Below are 20,989 nucleotides of genomic sequence, written 5' to 3'. Positions count from 1 at the left end.
GGAAATTAAAGAAAATGTCAGGAAAGTAAAGGAAAGGAAAGGAAAGGAATTTTTAAATTTTTTATATTAAAAAATTTTTTCTAATTTTTTTTATTTATGGATAACAGTGCAGCTCAAAATTTCCTATGGTATATAACTTGTATACCATAGAATTATAGTTTAGCAGAAAATGGTTCCACATTTTTTCATCTTGTCTATTTATATATAAGATATATATCTTTTTTCTAAGTTTTCATCCTTCTTGATTGAGTCATCGCTTTATGACTTCATATACATATATGTACATATATATCACCCTCTATACATATGTTTATGCGAAAGCTTGCATCGGCAATTCTGATTTAATTTTAAACGGTAATTAGGAATTTTAAAGCATTAAATTATTAAAAACTATTATTTAACCAAATCGGAATTTCTGGGAATATTCACGTGGAATATTCACGTGCGAGTCAAGCATGGTCTTTTGCCTACTGTTTCCATATATGTGTGGGGGTGTTAAATTAAATGGCGTGTGACGTGGAAAGCTGCAGGGCGCCTCCCAGCCACGTGGTAAAAATTTATTGAACTCTTGTTCTCCTGAGTGTCTCCGAATTTGAAGATTTCTCTTTTTTTCTTCGTTTCTTTATTTTGAAGGCAACCCGACTTTTCTAGGAAATTTTATAAAAAAAACGTTTATTAACGCACTTTATTTCACTCACTGCGCACATGAACGTGCACATATATATATGCGCATTAACAAAAAAAATAATAATTTAAGATATATTTTCTTACAAAAATTATAAGCTGCAATGGACGTACGGCTGGAACGGATGGTGATTGTAACAAAAAGATAAGACTTTATGTTTTATTATAAAGAGAAAACTTTTAAATAAACCTGTTAAATTTTTTTTACTGTTTAAATGTCCACTTGTCGGCTGCTGATGTAGAAAAGAAAGAAATGTTTTTGGCGGATATTAGCTCAGGCTGTAGCAACCGTATGTTAGGCTTCGATATATATCCTTCTGCCTTTTTTCTATTATCGAAAATCATATGGTTATTTACTGAGCCATGGAGGTATAAAGCAGGTGCATTTATTTGCATTTCGGACAGTGGTGGCAATAAATAATATGCAAAGAGCTTTAGTTTTAAGGAAAAGTAAGTAGAAATGGCAGGGTGGCCACAAGAAATCAATTTTAGATTTTCCGCTGTGGCGCCCCCATAAAATATGGCAATAGATTAGAAAATGATATATACAAAGTTTCAGGCCAATCCGATACTGTTAACACGTGCCTCACTGAGGTCTAAGTTAGGAAAAACAGCGATTTTTGAGAAACAATTTTTTTGTGTTTCGTCAGTAAAAGTGAAACCATTTATGCCAGGAACTTGACTCGTACACCATTCGATGGGTAATTTTATTTGTATTGATTTTGATCTAAAAATATTTTTATAAAACGGTCATTTTTAGCAGTATTTAGCATTTATCAGATCAGGTTATAGTGGATATCCCTAATTTTTAATTTCCATGCAAACGTCTATGGACATTACAATATTCAATGGTATAGGAGTACAGTTCCTGGCATAAATGGTTTTTCACTTATACTGACGAAACACTAAAATTGTTTGTGAAATATCGCTGTTTTTCCTAACATTGACCTCAATGAGGCCCCTTTTAACAATATTGGATTGGCCTGAAACTTTGCAATAATCATTTTCTGGTCTATTAGCATATTTTAGGAGGGTGCCCCGAAAGATAGAACAAAAATTTAAATTCACCATATACCTTGTAACCACCCTAATGATGAGCCATGTACCACAGTACAACAATGTAATGAATTTGGAAGTAATTTCGTCTGGTAAAACCAAAAGGATACATTAGGTGGGGTTAAACCCGATTAGTTCACCGAATAAAGTGAAAAAGCGTTGATAGTACGAAAGTACATTAAAAGCAAATATGCAATTGTTTTGGTTTTTATCGGCCTATTGATAAATGATTCAAGGTTGGATTCGAGCTCAAGGGCAGAACAATAATTTTTTTCTAATGATAATTATTGTTATTTTTTAATTTTTCTAAATCCTAAAAGTTCCATTTTTGTTTTTGGAATAGTAAGTGGAAAATTTTTCAGACAACCTGCCATAGCTGCGCAGATAGATCCATTTCGAAGGGTGCTAAGCCTTCATCATGAGTACGCTTTAGGCACGCAGCGCTAATCATTTAGCTATACAGCGGTGGTTTTTTGACTGGCAAATTGCTGATTCTATTCCTTTTTACCAACTATATTTATTCAGTGTTGCGGCATCTGTTGCAAATCACTGATAATGCTGGATTTGTTTATTGTCAATTACTTTGTTTGACATTCCCAAGTGCTCATGGTTTATTAACAATTGTTTTTGTTTTTATCAGCCTATTGAACAAAAATACAATTTTTCAAATTTAGAAAAATTAAAAAATAACAATAATTATCATCAGAAAAAAATTATTGCTCTGGCCTTGAGCTCGAATCGAACCTTGACGAAAATATGCAGACTTTCAAGCCTAAAATAATGAAGGATCAATTCCAAAAATCGGATATCAAATAACCAAAATACAATAAAAAAAAAAACAACCACTGCGGCGGTATTTCGAAGGATGAAACAAAATTTAAAACAATTTTTCCGAAACCCCCTCTATATTAGCTTCATATTTAGGGGCGGACTTTTGCAACTTTTTTTGCGACCCGGTCTATTGAGCAGCTCCTCAATACCTCATCCGAGACAACCGACTCAATGGCTGTTTTTTGTCTTCGGTTACCTAAAATGCTCTGAAAACACTGCAGCTCGTTGCCCCTAATTCAAATTTTTTCTAGTTTTTTAATCATTACTAGAGTTCTCCCAGTGGTTGAAATTCAACCGCATAAGCAGTTATAATAATATATACAATTTTTATTGTTCATACCTAACGAGAAAGTAAGAAAAAGAGTTATTTAAAAACGTTAAATTTTTATTAATATTAATATATTGCTAAATTGAACAATTTCAATACTGAACAAAACTTAAAAAACTATTACGTAGTTCAAAATTAACTAAAATTTTAATTTATATTTATTTATTTATTCTAAGATGGCTTTAAAGTACTTTTTGGACATTATGTTTAAAAATATAAGAAACTACAGCTATTGATATCTAAGAAGCTATTTGTTCTTATATAAAAGTAACATTGCAAACTAATATTCTCAAAAATACTACGGCTACTCTGGTAAAAAAACGTATTCCAATTTTGTTTGTAGCTAATAAAATGCTTAATGACTACGTAGAAAGGAAAGGAAAGTAAAGGAAAGGAAATGAAAGGAAAGAAGGAAAATCAATGGAAGGGAAATGAAAATAAAAGAAATATAATTTCTCATTTTAATATAAGATAATAGGAACATTCGATGGGTAATATAATGAATTAGTAAGCTCAAAATAGGGACATTTTATATTGATCTGGCAGGGAGGGTATGATTTAATCAATCTGCTTCTCGTAAACAAAAGGTAGGAAAAGGAAAGGTAAGGAAAGGAAAAGAAAGGAAAGAAAGGAAAGGAAAGGAAGGAAAATCAATGGATGGGAAATGGAAATAAAAGAAATGAAAGAAAATAAAAGTAGAGGAATGGAAAGGAAAGGAATGGAAAGGAAAGGAAAGGAAAGGATAGGCAAGGAAAGGAAAGGAAGGAAAGGAAAGGAAGGAATATGAATGGAAGAGAAATGAAATAAAAGAAGGGAAATAAAAAGAAAATAAAAAAAAGGAAAGGAAAATAAAGAAAAGGTAAGGAAAGGAAAGGAATATGAATGGCTGAGAAACGAAAGTAAAAGAAAGGAAATAAAAAGAAAATTAAAAGAAAGGAAAGAAAAATGAAGAAAAGTAAGGAAAGAAAAGGAAAGGTAAGGATAGGAAAGGAAAGGAAAGGAAAGGTAAGGAAAGGAAAGGAATGGAAAGGAAAGGAAAGGAAAGTAAAGGAAAGGAAACGAAAGAAAGGAAATGAAAGAAAGGAAAGAAAACAAAGGAAAGGAAAATAAAAGAATAGAATGGAAAAGAAAGAAACACAAAGAAAAGAAACAAATAGACTTGATGCATGATCAGCTACGTATTTTTGTTTAATTTTTATTGTGCACAAAGCAACTCCTCGGCCATTCTCACGATTCAGCATAGTACACAAGAAGCAAGTATACACACACAGCGGGTCTATAGTATGAATAAGTGCATGAGTAGTGGTGTGAGTTTTATGTTAAATTTGTTATATTAAAATGATTTTTAAAATTTTTTTTATTTATGGATAACAGTGCAGCTCAAATTTTCCTATCAATACATATATAATTTGTATACCTTAGAATTATAGTTTAGAAGAAAACGGTTCCACATTTTTTCATCTTGTCTATTTATATATTAGATAATAGGAACATTCGATGGGTGGTATAATGAACAAGTAAGCTCAAAATAGGGAAATGTTATATTGCTCCTTCCGGAAGGGTATGATTTAATCGATCTGCTTCTCGTGAACAAAAGGTAGGAAAATGAATGGTAAGGAAAGGAAGGGAAAGGAAAGGAAAGGAGAGGAAAGGACAGGAAAGGAAAAGAATGGAAAGGAAAGAAAAGGAAAGGAAAGGAATGGAAAGGAAAGGAAGGCAAAAGAAAAGAAAGCAAGGAAAGGAAAGGAAAGAAAAGGAAAGGAAAGCAATGGAAAGAAAACAAAGGAAACGGAAATAAAAGAATATAATGGAAAAGAAAGGAAAGCAAAGGAAAGAAATTGAAAGCAAAGGATATTTGGATTTAATGCAAATTTTAAACTCCTAATTTCAGTATTTTTCCCAACAATAAATTAGCATGCTTACTTTGTTTTGTTTTTATAAACACTTGATGCATGATCAGCTATGTGTTTTTGTTTAATTTTTATTGTGTACAAAGCAACTCCTCGGCCATGCTCACGATTCAGCATAGTACACAAAAAGCAAGTACACACACACAGCGTGTCTATAGTATGAATAAATGCATGTGTAGTGGTGTGAATTTTATGTTAAATTTTTTATATTAATATGATTTTTAAAATTTTTTTTATTTATGGACAACAGTGCAGCTCAAAATTTCCTATTAATACATATATAATTTGTATCCTTAGAATTATAGTTTAGCAGAAAACGGTTCCACATTTTTTCATCTTGTCTATTTATATATTAGATAATAGGAACATTCGATGGGTGGTATAATGAACAAGTAAGCTCAAAATAGGGAAATGTTATATTGCTCCTTCCGGAAGGGTATGATTTAATCGATCTGCTTCTCGTAAACAAAAGGTAGGAAAAGGAAAGGAAAGGAAATGAAGGAAAATCAATGGAAGGCATGTGAAAATAAGAGAAATGAGAGAAAAGAAAAGTAGAGGAAAGGAAAGGAAAGAAGGGAAAGGAAAGGAAAGAAAAGGAAATGAAAGAAATGGAAAGGAAAGGAAAGGAAAGGAAAGGAAAGGAAAGGAAAGGAAAGGAAAAGAAAGGAAAGGAAGAAAAATCAATGGAAGGGAAATGAAAATAAAAGAAATATAATTTGTCATTTTAATATAATAATAGGAACATTCGATGGTAATATAATGAATAGGTAAGCTCAAAATAGGGAAATTTTATATTGCTCTGGCAGGAAGGTATGATTTAATCAATCTGCTTCTCGTAAATAAAAGGTAGGAAAAGGAAAGGAAAGGAAATGAAGGAAAATCAATGGAAGGCATGTGAAAATAAGAGAAATGAGAGAAAAGAAAAGTAGAGGAACGGAAAGGAAAGAAGGGAAAGGAAAGGAAAGAAAAGGAAATGAAAGAAATGGAAAGGAAAGGAAAGGAAAGGAAAGGAAAAGAAAGGAAAGGAAGAAAAATCAATGGAAGGGAAATGAAAATAAAAGAAATATAATTTGTCATTTTAATATAATAATAGGAACATTCGATGGTAATATAATGAATAGGTAAGCTCAAAATAGGGAAATTTTATATTGCTCTCGCAAGAAGGGTATGATTTAATCAATCTGCTTCTCGTAAACAAAAGGTAGGAAAAGGAAAGGAAAGGAAAGGGAAGGAAGGTATATGAATGGAAGAGAAATGAAAGTAAAAGAAGGGATATAAAAAGAAAATGAAAAGAAAGGAAAGGAAAGGAAAGGAAAGCAGAGTAAAGGAAAGGAAAGGAAAGCAAAGAAAAGGAAACAAAGGAAAGGAAAATAAAAGGTTAGAATGGAAAGGAAAAGAAAGCAAAGGAAAGAAAAAAAAAATAGTCTTGATGCATGATCAGCTATTTTTTTTTTGTGTTTAATTTTTATTGTGTACAAAGGAACTCCTCGGCCATGCTCACGATTCAGCATAGTACACAAAAAGCAAGCACACACACACATCGTGTCTATAGTATGAATAAATGCATGTGTAGTGGTGTGACTTTTATGTTAAATTTTTTATATTAATATGATTTTTAAAATTTTTTTTATTTATGGACAACAGTGCAGCTCAAAATTTCCTATTAATACATATATTATTTGTATCCTTAGAATTATAGTTTAGCAGAAAACAGTTCCACATTTTTTCACCTGTTCTATTTATATATATTTATATATAAGATAATAGGAACATTCGATGGTAATATAATAAATAGGTAAGCTCAAAATAGGGAAATTTTATATTGCTCTGGCAGGAAGGGTATGATTTAATCAATCTGCTTCTCGTGAACAAAAGGTAGGAAAGGGAAAAAAAGGAAAGGAAAGGAATGGAAGGGAAAGGAAAGGAAAGGAAGAAAAGGGAAAGAAGTTATATGAATGGAAGAGATATGAAAGTAAAAGACGGGAAATAAAAAGAAAATTAAAAGAAAGGAAAGGAAAATAAAGAAAATGTCAGGAAAGTAAAGGAAAGGAAAGGAAAGGAATATGAATGGATGAGAAATGAAAGTAAAAGAAAGGAAAAAAAAAGAAAATTAAAAGAAAGGAAAGGAAAATAAAGAAAAGGTAAGGAAAGGAAAGTAAAGAAAGGAAAGGAAAGGAAAGGAAAGGAAAGGAAAGGAAAGGAAAGGAAAGGAAAGGAAATGAAAGTGAAGGAAACGAAAGGAAATGAAAGGAAAGGAAATGAAAGGAAAGGAAAGGAAAGGAAAGGAAAGGAAAGCAAAGAAAATAAAACAAGGGAAAGAAAAATAAAAGAATAGAATGGAAAAGAAAGGAAAGCAAAGGAAAGGAAATGAAAGGAATGGAAAGGAAAGGAAAGGAAAGGAAAGGAAAGGAAAAAAGGAAAATCAATGGAAAGGAAATGAAAGAAAAGAAATATAATTTTTCATTTTAATATAATAATAGGAACATTCGATGGTAATATAAATAATAGGTAAGCTCAAAATAGGGACATTTTATATTGCTCTGGGAGGAAGGGTATGATTTAATCAATTGCTTCTCGTAAACAAAAGGTAGGAAAAGGAAAGGAAAGGAAATGAAGGAAAATCAATGGAAGGGATGTGAAAATAAGAGAAATGAGAGAAAAGAAAAGTAGAGGAAAGGAAAGGAAAGAAGGGAAAGGAAAGGAAAGGAAAGAAAAGGAAATGAAAGAAATGGAAAGGAAAGGAAAGGAAAGGAAAGGAAAGGAAAGGAAAGGAAAGGAAAGGAAAAGAAAGGAAAGGAAGAAAAATCAATGGAAGGGAAATGAAAATAAAAGAAATATAATTTGTCATTTTAATATAATAATAGGAACATTCGATGGTAATATAATGAATAGGTAAGCTCAAAATAGGGAAATTTTATGTTGCTCTCGCAAGAAGGGTATGATTTAATCAATCTGCTTCTCGTAAACAAAAGGTAGGAAAAGGAAAGGAAAGGAAATGAAGGAAAATCAATGGAAGGGATGTGAAAATAAGAGAAATGAGAGAAAAGAAAAGTAGAGGAAAGGAAAGGAAAGAAGGGAAAGGAAAGGAAAGGAAAGAAAAGGAAATGAAAGGAATGGAAAGGAAAGGAAGGGAAGGAAAAGAAAGGAAAGTAAGGAAAACCAATGGAAGGGAAATGAAAATAAAAGAAATATAATTTGTCATTTAAAATAACTAGAGTTCGCCCAGTGATTAAAATTCAACCACATAAGCAGATAAAATAATATATACAATTTTTATTGTTCATACTTAACGATATTTACCTTAGTAAGAAAAAGAGTTATTTAAAAACGTTAAAATTTTTATTAATATTAATATATTGCTAAATTGAACAATTTCAATACTGAACAAAACTTAAAAAAACTATTACGTAGATCAAAAGTAACTAAAATTTTAATTTGTATTTATTTATTTATTCTAAGATAGCTTTAAAATACTTTTTGGGCGTTATGTTTAAAAATATATGAAACTACAGCTATTGATATCTAAGAAGCTATTTGTTCTTATAAAAAATTAACATTGCAAACTAAAATTCTCAAAAATACTACGGCTACTCTGGTAAAAAAAACATATTCCAAGTTTGTTTTTAGCTAATAGAATGCTTAATGACTATGTAGATCTTCTTTATATACAATATTTTTTGTAAACACTCTGTTGTCATTAAGTAAGTTAAGGAAAGGAAAGGAAAGGAAAGGAAAGAAGGAAAATCAATGGAAGGGAAATGAAAATAAAAGAAATATAATTTGTCATTTTAATATAAGATAATAGGAACATTCGATGGGTAATACAATGAATAAGTAAGCTCGAAATAGGAAATGTTATATTGCTCTGGCAGGAAGGGTATGATTTAATCAATCTGCTTCTCGTAAATAAAAGGTAGGAAAAGGAAAGGTAAGGAAAGGAAAGGAAAGAAAAGGAAAGGAAAAGAAAGGAAAGGAAGGAAAATCAATAGAAGGGATGTGAAAATAAAAGAAATGGGAGAAAAGAAAAGTAGAGGAATGGAAAGGAAAGAAAGGAAAGGAAAGGAAAAAAATGAGGGAAAGAAAAGGAAAGGAAATGAAAGGAAAGGAAAGGAAAGGAAAGAAAAGGAAATGAAAGGAATGGAAAGGAAAGGAAAGAAAAGGAAAAGAAAGGAAAGTAAGGAAAATCAATGGAAGGGAAATGAAAATAAAAGAAAAATAATTTGGCATTTAAAATAACTAGAGTTCGCCCAGTGGTTGAAATTCAACCACATAAGCAGTTAAAATAATATATACAATTTTTATTGTTCATACTTAACGAAGAAGATTTAATGATGAGCTGTACGAGCTATACGCAGGCATCAACATAGTCCAGCGAATTAAAACGCAGCGGCTGCGCTGGCTAGGCCATGTTATGCGAATGAAAGATGATGCTCCGGCCAAGAAAGTGTTTCTATCGGAACCCGCCTATGGAAGCAGAGGTAGAGGGCGGCCCCCACTCCGTTGGAAGGACCAGGTGGAAAACGATTTAAACTCCCTTGGTGTGACCAATTGGCGCCGGTTGGCGGAGCGAAGGAGCGACTGGCGCGCCTTGTTGGACGGCCATAACCGTTTAGACGGTTAAGCGCCAATTAAGTAAGTAAGAAAACGAGTTATTTAAAAACGTAAAAATTTTTTTTAATATTAATATTTTGCTAAATTGAACAATTTCAATACTGAACAAAACTTAAAAAACTATTACGTAGTTCAAAACTAACTAAATTTTTAATTTATATTTATTTATTTATTCTAAGATTGCTTTAAAGTACTTTTTGGACGTAATGTTTAAAAATATAATAAACTACAGCTATTGATATCTAAGAAGCTATTTGTTCTTATAAAAAAGTAACATTGACAACTAAAATTCTCAAAAATACTACGGCTACTCTGGTAAAAAAAACATATTCCAAGTTTGTTTGTAGCTAATAAAATGCTTAATGACTACGTAGAACTTCTTTATATACAATATTTTTTGTAAACACTCTGTTGTCATTAAGTAAGTTAAGGAAAGGAAAGGAAAGGAAAGGAAAGGAAAGGAAAGGAAAGGAAAGAAGGAATATCAATGGAAGGGAAATGAAAATAAAAGAAATATAATTTGTCATTTTAATATAAGATAATAGGAACATTCGAAGGGTAATATAATGAATAAGTAAGCTCAAAATAGGGAAATGTTATATTGCTCTGGCAGGAAGGGTATGATTTAATCAATCTGCTTTTCGTAGACAAAAGGTAGGAAAAGGAAAAGTAAGGAAAGGTAAGGAAAAGAAAGGAAAGGAAAGGAAAGAAGGAAAATCAATGGAAGGGAAATGAAAATAAAAGAAATATAATTTGTCATTTTAATATAAGATAATAGGAACATTCGATGGGTAATATAATGAATAAGTAAGCTCGAAATAGGAAATGTTATATTGCTCTGGCAGGAAGGGTATGATTTAATCAATCTGCTTCTCGTAAATAAAAGATAGGAAAAGGAAAGGTAAGGAAAGGAAAGGAAAGGAAAGGAAAAGTAAGGAAAGGAAAGGAAGGAAAATCAATAGAAGGGATGTGAAAATAAAAGAAATGGGAGAAAAGAAAAGTAGAGGAATGGAAAATAAAGAAAGGAAAGGAAAGGAAGGAAAATCAATGGAAGGGATGTGAAAATAAAAGAAATTAGAGAAAAGGAAAGTAGAGGAATGGAAAGGAAAGAAAGGAAAGGAAAGGAAAGGAAAGGAAAAAAAGGAGGGAAAGAAAAGGTAAGGAAATGAAAGGAAAGGAAAGGAAAGGAAAGAAAAGGAAATGAAAGGAATGGAAAGGAAAGGAAGGGAAGGAAAATAAAGGAAAATAAGGAAAATCAATGGAAGGGAAATGAAAATAAAAGAAATATAATTTGTCATTTTAATATAACTAGAGTTCGCCCGGTGATTGAAATTCAACCACATAAGCAGTTAAAATAATATATAAAATTTGTATTGTTCATACTTAACGATATTTACCTTAGTAAGAAAAAGAGTTATTTAAAAACGTTTAAATTTTTATTAATATTAATATATTGCTAAATTGAACAATTTCAATACTGAACAAAACTTAAAAACTATTACGTAGTTCAAAAGTAACTAGAATTTTAATTTATATTTATTTATTTATTCTAAGATGGCTTTGAAGTACTTTTTGGACATTATGTTTAAAAATATAAGAAACTACAGCTGTTGATATCTAAGAAGCTATTTGTTCTTATAAAAAAGTAACATTGCAAACTAAAATTGTCAAAAATACTACGGCTACTTTGGTAAAAAAACATATTTCAAGTTTGTTTGTAGCTAATAAAATGGTTAATGACTATGTATAACTTCTTTATATACAATATTTTTTGTAAACACTCTGTTGTCATTAAGTAAGTTAAGGAAAGGAAAGGAAAGTAAAGGAAAGGAAAGGAAAGGAAAGGAAAGAAGGAAAATCAATGGAAGGGAAATGAAAATAAAAGAAATATAATTTGTCATTTTAATATAAGATAATAGGAACATTAAATGGGTAATATAATGAATAAGTAAGCTCAAATTAGGGAAATGGAATGGAAAGGAAAGGAAAGGAAAAAAAGGAGGGAAAGAAAAGGGAAGGATAGGAGGAAAGGAAAGAAAAGGAAATGAAAGAAATGGAAAGGAAAGGAAAGGAAAGGAAAGGAAAGGAAAGGAAAGGAAAGGAAAGGAAAAGAAAGGAAAAGAAAGGAAAGGAAGGAAAATCGATGGAAGGGAAATGAAAATAAAAGAAATATAATTTGTCATTTTAATATAACTAGAGTTCACCCAGTGGTTGGAATTCAACCACATAAGCAGTTAAAATAATACATAAAATGTTTATTGTTCATACTTAACGATATTTACCTTAGTAAGAAAAAGAGTTATTTAAAAATGTTAAAATTTTTATTAGTATTAACACATTGCTAAATTGAACAACTTCAATACTGAACAAAACTTATAAAACTATTACGTAGTTCAAAAGTATATTTATTTATTTATTCTAAGACGGCTTTAAAGTACTTTTTGGACGTAATGTTTAAAAATATAAGAAACTACAGCTATTGATATCTAAGAAGCTATTTGTTCTTATAAAAATTAACATTGCAAACTAAAATCCTCAAAAATACTTCGGCTACTCCGGTAAAAAAAAATATTCGAAGTTTGTTTGTAGCTAATAAAATGCTTAATGACTACGTAGAACTTCTTTATATACAATATTTTTTGTAAACATTCTGTTGTCATTAAGTAAGTTAAGGAAAGAAAAGGAAAGAAAGGAAAGAAAATGAAAGGAAAGGAATGGAAAGGAAAGGGAAGGAAAAGAAAAAAGGAAAATCAATTGAAAGGAAATGAAAATAAAAGAAATATAATTTGCCATTTTAATATAAGATAATAGGAACATTAGATGGGTAATATAATGAATAAGTAAGCTCAAAATAGGGAAATATTATACTGCTCTGGCAGGAAGGGTATGATTTAATCAATCTGCTTCTCGTAAACAAAAGGTAGGAAAAGGAAGGGTAAGGAAAGGAAAGGAAAGGAAAGGAAAAGAAAGGATAAGAAAGGAAAGGTAAGAAAGGGAAGGAAAGGAAAGGAAGGAAAATCAATGGAAGGGATGTGAAAATAAAAGAAATGAGACAAAAGAAAAGTAGAGGAATGGAAAGGAAAAAAGGAAAAGGAAGGAAAGGAAAGGAAAGGAAAGGAAAGGAAAAAAAGGAGAGCAAAAGAAAAGAAAGGAAGGAAAGGAAAGAAAAAGAAAGAAAACAAAGGAAACGAAAATAAAAGAATATAATGGAAAAGAAAGGAAAGCAAATGAAAGAAAAGAAAAAGAAAGCAAAGGATATTTGGACTTAATGCAAATTTTAAACTCCTATTTTCAGTATTTTTACCAACAATAAATTAGCATGCTTACTTTGTTTTGTTTTTGTAAACACTTGCATGATCAGCTATGTATTTTTGTTTAATTTTTATTGTGTACAAAGCAATTCCTCGGCCATGCTCACGATTCAGCATAGTACACAAAAAGCAAGTACACACAGCGTGTCTATAGTATGAATAAATGCATTCGTAGTGGTGTGACATTTATGTTAAATTTTTTATATTAAAATGATTTTTCAATTTTTTTTTTATTTATGAACAACAGTGCAGCTCAAAATTTCCTATCAATACATATATAATTTGTATACCTTAGAATTATAGTTTAGAAGAAAACGGTTCCATATTTTTTCATCTGGTCTATTTATATATAAGATAATAGGAACATTCGGTGGATAATGTAATGAATAAGTAAGCTAAAAATAGGGAAATTTGATACTGATCTGGCAGGAAGGGTATGATTTAATCAATCTGCTTCTCGTAAACAAAAGGTAGGAAAAGGAAAGTTAAGGAAAGGAAAAGAAAGGAATGGAAAGGAAAGGAAAGGAAAGGAAAGGAAAGGAAAAGAAAGGAAGGAAGCAAAGGAAAGAAAGGAAAGTGAATGAAAGTAAAAGAAAGGAATTAAAAAGAAAATTAAAAGAAAGGAAAGGAAAATAAAGAAAAGGCAAGGAAAGGAAAGGATAGGAATGGAAAGAGGAAGAAAGGAAACGAAACGAAAGGAAAGGAAAGGATTGGAAAGGAAAGGAAAGTAAAGGAAAGGAAAGGAAACGAAAGGAAAGGAAATTAAAGGAAAGGAAATCAAAGAAAAGAAAACAAAGGAAAGGAAAATAAAAGTATAAAATGGAAAAGAAAGGAAAGCAAAGGAAAGCACAGGAAAGAAAAAAATAGACTTAATGCATGATCAACTATGTATTTTTGTTAATTTTTATTGTGTACAAAGCAACTCCTCGGCAATGCTAACGATTCGGCATAGTACACAAAAAGAAAGTACACACACACAGCGTGTCTATAATATGAATAAGTGCATGTGTAGTGGTGTGACTTTTATGTTAAAGTTTTTATAGTAAAATGATTTTTCTATTTTTTTTATTTATGAATAAAAGTGCAGCTCAAATTTTCCTATCAACACATATATAATTTGTATACCTTAGAATTATAGTTTAGCAGAAAACGGGTCCACATTTTTTCATCTTGTCTATTTAAATATAAGATAATAGGAACATTCGATGGGTAGTATAATGAATAAATAAGCTCAAAATAGGGAAATATTATATTGCTCTGACCGGAAGGGTATGATTTAATCAATCTGCTTCTCGTAAACAAAAGGTAGGAAAATGAAAGTTAAGGAAAGGAAGGGAATGGAAAGGAAAGGACAGGAAAGGAATGGAAAGGAAAGGAAAGAAAAGGAAAGAAAAGGAAAGGAAAGCAAAAGAAAAGAAAGGAAGGAAAGGAAAGGAAAGGAAAGAAAAGCAAGGGAAAGAAAACAAAGGAAAAGAAAATAAAAGAATATAATAGAAAAGAAAGGAAAGCAAAGGAAATAAAAGAAATAGAAAGCAAAGGATATTTGGACTTAATGCATATTTTAAACTCCTACTTTCAGTATTTTTCCCAACAATAAATTAGCATGCTTACTTTGTTTTGTTTTTAAAAACACTAGATGCTTGATCAGCTATGTATTTTTGTTTAATTTTTATTGTGTACAAAGCAACTCCTCGGCCATGCTCACGATTCAGCATAGTACACAAAAACAAGTACACACACACATCGTGTCTATAGTATGAATAAGTGCATGTGTAGTGGTGTGACTTTTGTGTTAAATTTTTTATATTAAAATGATTTTTAAAAATGCAGCTCAAAATTTCGTATCAATACATATATAACTTGTATACCTTAGAATTATATTTTAACAGAAAACGGTTCCACATTTTTTCATCTGGTCTATTTATATATAAGATAATAGGAACATTCGATGGCTAATATAATGAATAAGTAAGCTCAAAATAGGGAAATTTTATATTGCTCTGGCAGGAATTATATTGCTCTCGCAGATTTAATCAATCTGCTTCTCGTAAACAAAAGGTAGGAAAAGGAAAGGTAAGGAAAGGAAAAGAAAGGAAAGGAAAGGAAGGAAAATCAATGGAAGGGAAATGAAAACAAAAGAAATGAAAGAAAAGAAAAGCAGAGGAATGGAAAGGAAAGGAAAGAAAAGAAAGGAAGGAATATGAATGGAAGAGAAATGAAAGTAAAAGAAGGGAAATAAAAAGAAAATTAAAAGAAAGGAAAGGCAAATAAAGAAAAGTTGAGGAAAGTAAAGGAAAGGAAAGGAAAAGAAAGGAAAGGGAAGGAAAAGAAAGGAAAGAAAAGGAAAGTAAAGGAATATGAATGGATGAGAAATGAAAGCAAAAGAAAGGAAATAAAAAGAAAATTAAAAGAAAGGAAAGGAAAATAAAGGTAAGGAAAGGAAAGTAAAGGAAAGGAAAGGAAACGAAAGGAAAGGAAATGAAAAGAAAGGAAAGGAAAGGAAAGGAAAGCAGAGTAAAGGAAAGGAAAGGAAAGCAAAGAAAAGGAAACAAAGGAAAGGAAAATAAAAGGTTAGAATGGAAAGGAAAAGAAAGCAAAGGAAAGAAAAAAAAAATAGTCTTGATGCATGATCAGCTATTTTTTTTTTGTGTTTAATTTTTATTGTGTACAAAGGAACTCCTCGGCCATGCTCACGATTCAGCATAGTACACAAAAAGCAAGCACACACACACATCGTGTCTATTGTATGAATAAGTGCATGTGTAGTGGTGTGACTTTTGTGTTAAATTTTTTATATTAAAATGATTTTTCAATTTTTTATATTTATGGATAACAGTGCAGCTCAAAATTTCCTATCAATACATATATAACTTGTATACCTTAGAATTATATTTTAGCAGAAAACGGTTCCACATTTTTTCATCTTGTCTATTTATATATAAGATAATAGGAACATTCGATGGGTAATATAATGAATAAGTAAGCTCAAAATAGGGAAATTTTATGTTGCTCAGGTAGGAAGGGTATGATTTAGTCAATCTGCTGCTCGTAAACAAAAGGTAGGAAAAGGAAAGGTAAGGAAAGGAATTGACAGAATAATTTAATTAAAGCATTATTGAGTTCATTATCCATTATTAATTAAATGGTTTACCTAAATGTGCAATCCTTTCTTCTAATTTCAATTTAATTGTTATCATATTTTTGTCAGTTAATTTATGGGCCGATCCCAGCTTAGTAAATTTATCTATTGTAGTAAGAAAATAGGCTTTATGAATATGAATTATATCTAAGTGTACCACTTCGTTTGGCTTCTCGGGAGTATACGTTTTTTCAATTTTTTTTTTTAATTGGGTTTCTATCGTATTTATTTTCAATACATGTTCTACAATTATTGCAGTATTTATTTACATATTTGAACAATTTAGTATTAAAATACAATTCTTTTAATTGTTCATAATTTTCATGAATACCCCTATGGTTTCCTTTTACGTGGGTATCATCAATAATATTCAGCAAAGCCTCCTCAGATTCTATATCAGTGGCTATTTTTGTACAGTTAATAAATTTTAAACTCTCGGTAACGAAAAAAAGCTCAAATAGCTTTTTCTCTATTTGCTCATATTTATCATCAGGAAGCTCGGAAAATATGCCAATAGTTCCTTTCTTAATTTCTCTTCTAAATAAATCATTCAAATAATGGAACTATTCAAATTATTTTCTGCGACATAAATTATTTTATATTTTCTGAATAGTAAATCAGTTTCTCTGTTTTTATTTTTTACTATCCTTATTTGAGTTCTATATTTATTTAATATCCTGTCCGAGATATGAAATTTATTACCTAGGTCTTCTTCCTCACACTGAATCCTATTTACCGAATTTTGATAAAGTGGAACTCGACTTAATTAGTCAGCCACTTTATTCTCTTTACCCTTAAGAAATGCAATATCAAACTGAAACTCGTCCAGTAGTATCTTCCATCGAATTATTCTTGAGTTAGAGTCTTTCATCGAGTACAACCATTTCAATGGTTGGTGGTCAGTTTGTACTAAAAACTTTCTTCCGTAAAGGTACGGACGAAAGTATTTTATAGACCACACTATTGCCAGCAATTCCTTTTTCAGGGTTGAGTAGTTTTTTTCATGTCCATTAAGGGTTCGGCTAGAATAACACACTGGCTTACCCTCTTAACTCAGAACAGCTCCTATGGCTACATTGCTGGCATTAGTAGTTAAAATAAACTTTTTCTTGAAGTCTGGATAACTAAGTAGGGGCGGATTCGTTAAAATATTTTTTAATTTTTGAAATGATTCTATGTAAAGCTGATCATGAAGATTTATTTTTGAGTGTTTTTTTTAATACTTTATTATAGGGCTGGCTATGAGAGAATAATTTTTTATAAATTTCCGGTAGTACCCGGTCAAGCCTAAAAAGGATTTTATATCTTGCACCATTTTCGGAAGTTTTTTTTTTTTTTTTGTATTACATTAATTTTATCTGGGTTTGGCTTTATTCCTTTATTGGTTATGATGTGACCCAAGAAATGGGTTTCTTTTGATAAGAATTTACACTTATCTATTTGCACTTTCAAATTGTAATTATCGAGTCTTGTGAATATTTTTTGCAAACTTTCCATGTGCTCAGTAAGAGAAGTTGAGAAAACTAATATGTCGTCCATATAAATGATACAAATATTGTTAATAAAATCGGACAATACGCAGTTCATCATCTTCTGAAACGTAGATGGTGCGTTTTTTGGGCCAAACGGCATTCTAATAAATTCAAAATGCCCTTGAGAAGTTGAAAAGGCTGTCTTTTCTATATCATTTTCATCCATTAGTATCTGATGAAAACCTTTTGCAAGGTCTAATGATGAAAAGTATTGCGCTCTCCCCAACTTGTCGAATAATGCTTCAATATTCGGAAGTGGAAACTTATCGTCTACCGTGGTTTCGTTCAACTTTCTAAAATGAATGACTTAACGCCATTTTTTCTCGCTTGGAGAAGTTGATTTTTTTTCAACAATCCACAAGGGTGAGTTGTACGGCGACTTGCTATGTCTGATTATATTTTCTCTTAGCATTTCGTTTATTTGACGATTTATTTCGCTTTCTAAAATTTGAGGGTGCCTATAATTTTTACAGTATATAGGCTTATGCGATGAAGTAATTATTTTGTGTTTCACACAATCGGTTGTGATCAAATTTAAGCCTTCAATGTAAAATGTTCTTTTATTTTTTATAAAGGAATTTTCTTAAAATTTTATATTCTTCTTCATTCACATCAGGAGGAAATAGATTTGTAAATTCTGCAACTTCAGCCTTTTCTAGGTAGTTGATTTCCTCATACGCAGGATTAAAAGTAGGATTAAAAAGCGGAATATCATTATTATTAACTGTCATTATTTTGGTTTTGAAAGTAATTATTTTGCCCATCGGGTATAAAACATTGATGCCTAATATGCAATCAAATGACTTATCAATAAAGTCGGTTAATTTAACGGACATTTTTACGTATTTTGCATTAAACTCACTTGGCACATTTACAATTACTTCTTCTGTTATAATATTATTTCCTATTAGGATATTTAATAAGATGGGTTTTTTTCAGATTTCTTTTTACGCCTATATTAGAGAAAAAAAAAACATAATTTCCTAGCGTTGTAGCAGCCCACTATCTACAAGGCACCTAGTTTTTATGTTATTTATTGTTAAAATAATAATGGGTAATGTGGTTCCAGAGTCGGTAAATGAAAATTTTGGGTGGTATTAATAGCTCCAATATTCATGATATGGGACATCATTAAAACTTCTTTTCTGATTTTGTTGTAGATCCATATTTAGATTTTATAAATTATTATTATTTCCATTATAACCATCTGGATGGCCTCTTTGAAGGGGAGATCTGTAGTTATTCTGAGCATAGTTATTTCTTCTATTACTGTTGTTATATTGATAATCATAATTGCGAAAACTGTTGCTGTTACGATTATTTGAATTTTGAAAATTTCTTTTAAAATTTGTATTCCCACTTGCAAAATTATTTCTAATTTGAGACTTATTCATAGTAAATTATTATTATTAAACGATTTACTTTCATTTGGAAAATGGCAATTATTTTGCAAATTATTATATGGAAAATTATGCACTTGTCTTCTATTCACTAATATTATGTCTTTTAGTATATTATTTTCTATGTAATTTGTATACGCAGTATTTATTGAGTTTATGTGATTTTGTAATAATAAAGATTTAATATGAAGAGGCAAAAAGTTTACATAAATATCAAATATCATCTTTTCATTATTGTCGGGAGTATACAACTTATCAGCTTCTAAACTATATTTAATATTCATTTGGCTTAATATTTCTCTTAACTTATCGTGTAATTCTTCAATGCTCTTAGCAGCATCGCTTCTTAAATTAAAATAAGTTCTCTTTACTGCAAACTCTTCTATAAGCTTATTTAATATTTTCTCCCAACTTGGGTTGACTAGAATTTCCACTGCTCTTAAAGCTTTACCTTGAATCCTATTGCTCAATACAAGTTGTAGCGTAACTAGATGTTCAGCAGGTGTCAACGGCAACACAGTACGAACGTCTCTCAAATAAATGCTTAAACTATACTCACTAGTCCAGTAAATGCTGGTAAGCTTCTTGCCTCGCGCAAGCTTTCGGCTAATGTTAGGGCCATTGTGTTGTTGTTGTAAAATCGTAGTCGTCTTATTAAACAGCACACAATTGTCCAATAGATGTTGTTGTAACGTGGCTGACTGTTTGGACGGCGAGGAGCGGCGGTAAGCAGGTATGCTTGCGGGCCCAGGCTAGCTCTTCGTCTTGGACGGGGTATTGCACCACTGACCTCACCCACAGCCACATGAACAAAAAGGGTTCATACCTGCATATGTATAGGAAAGGAAGGAGAAAGAGCTGAAAAAGATGGAAACATACGTGAAGGGCAGAGTTAAAAGGGGGAAAAGATGAAGGCCTGTCCTTTTAGGTGGAGTCTTCCCTCCATCTTCAGCACAACTTGCGCTGAACCATGGGCGCTGTGCTGACTCCTATTTCCTTACAGCGCCCCCAAACCTGACATTAGTTGGTCCGTCCGTCAATTAGTCGTTTTCCCTATACTCACCTTCACTTCACCTTGCCGCGCGCAAGCTCAGCACCTACACCGAATGGATTCAACCTAGCCCTGCATACTTGCAACAATGACTAAAATTTTCATCCATCCATAATTTACAAATTTTATTTACGAAATATGTCCCTGATTAATATTAATAAGTAATGCCCTAATTATAATATGCCTACTTCAAATATACTTATATTCAACCTAGGTAAAAAAGTTACAACGGATTCCCAAAAAAAATTATAATCCACTTAACGTCTAATTATTAATCATGCAAATTCAAAACTTCAAATACTGGAGGTACGAATATAAAAGCAATAAAAATTAAATACAAAAATGGTTAACTTGGAAATATGTATATTTCTTTCCTGATTCAACGTCCCAGGTTAACATTAAGCTTCGAATTCAGTTTGACTTCATGTAACATAAATATACATACATAAGTATAATAATTATCCCATAAGTATCCTAACCAAAAAACTTGACAATGGCTATGCTAAAGTATCTACCCCAATCGTTCAAGATTCAAAACTACGGTATCTGCAAGGTTTATCAAGGTGGAGCAAGTAATAACAAACATATGTGATTTTGCTTGTTATCTGCAAATCCCTGATCTTCCTCAATGATCAATTATGGAAGCAGAAGCAGTTCATAAATAGAGCAAAAAAACCAGTTTGGCTTAAGGCAAAAAAAAAAAAACAAAAATACTTGTATGTAAATACGTATGTGTATTAAATAATGTATGCAAATATATTATTGATCCTTGTCTCCTATCCTTTACAAATGCTGAGCTAAAATTTAGGAATTATGGAAGCAGAAGCAGTTCATAAATAGAGCAAAAAAACCAGTTTGGCTTAAGGCAAAAAAAAAAAAACAAAAATACTTGTATGTAAATACGTATGTGTATTAAATAATGTATGCAAATATATTATTGATCCTTGTCTCCTATCCTTTACAAATGCTGAGCTAAAATTTAGGAATGGCAAGTCAATATATGTGCATACTAGCATATATACTCAAATGATATCGTATAACTTTTACTCACTCACCATGTCACTCAATGTGTTGGAGGCGCCTTCAAGCTGTAGAGTAGCTATGCTGAAAAGCAGAGCCGGCCACACAAATATTAA

Source organism: Eurosta solidaginis, chromosome 1 (assembly GCF_040869045.1).
Source record: "Eurosta solidaginis isolate ZX-2024a chromosome 1, ASM4086904v1, whole genome shotgun sequence".
Taxonomy (NCBI): domain Eukaryota; kingdom Metazoa; phylum Arthropoda; class Insecta; order Diptera; family Tephritidae; genus Eurosta; species Eurosta solidaginis.
The sequence above is the reverse complement of the archived record's forward strand: the minus strand, read 5'-3'. Positions refer to the sequence as shown.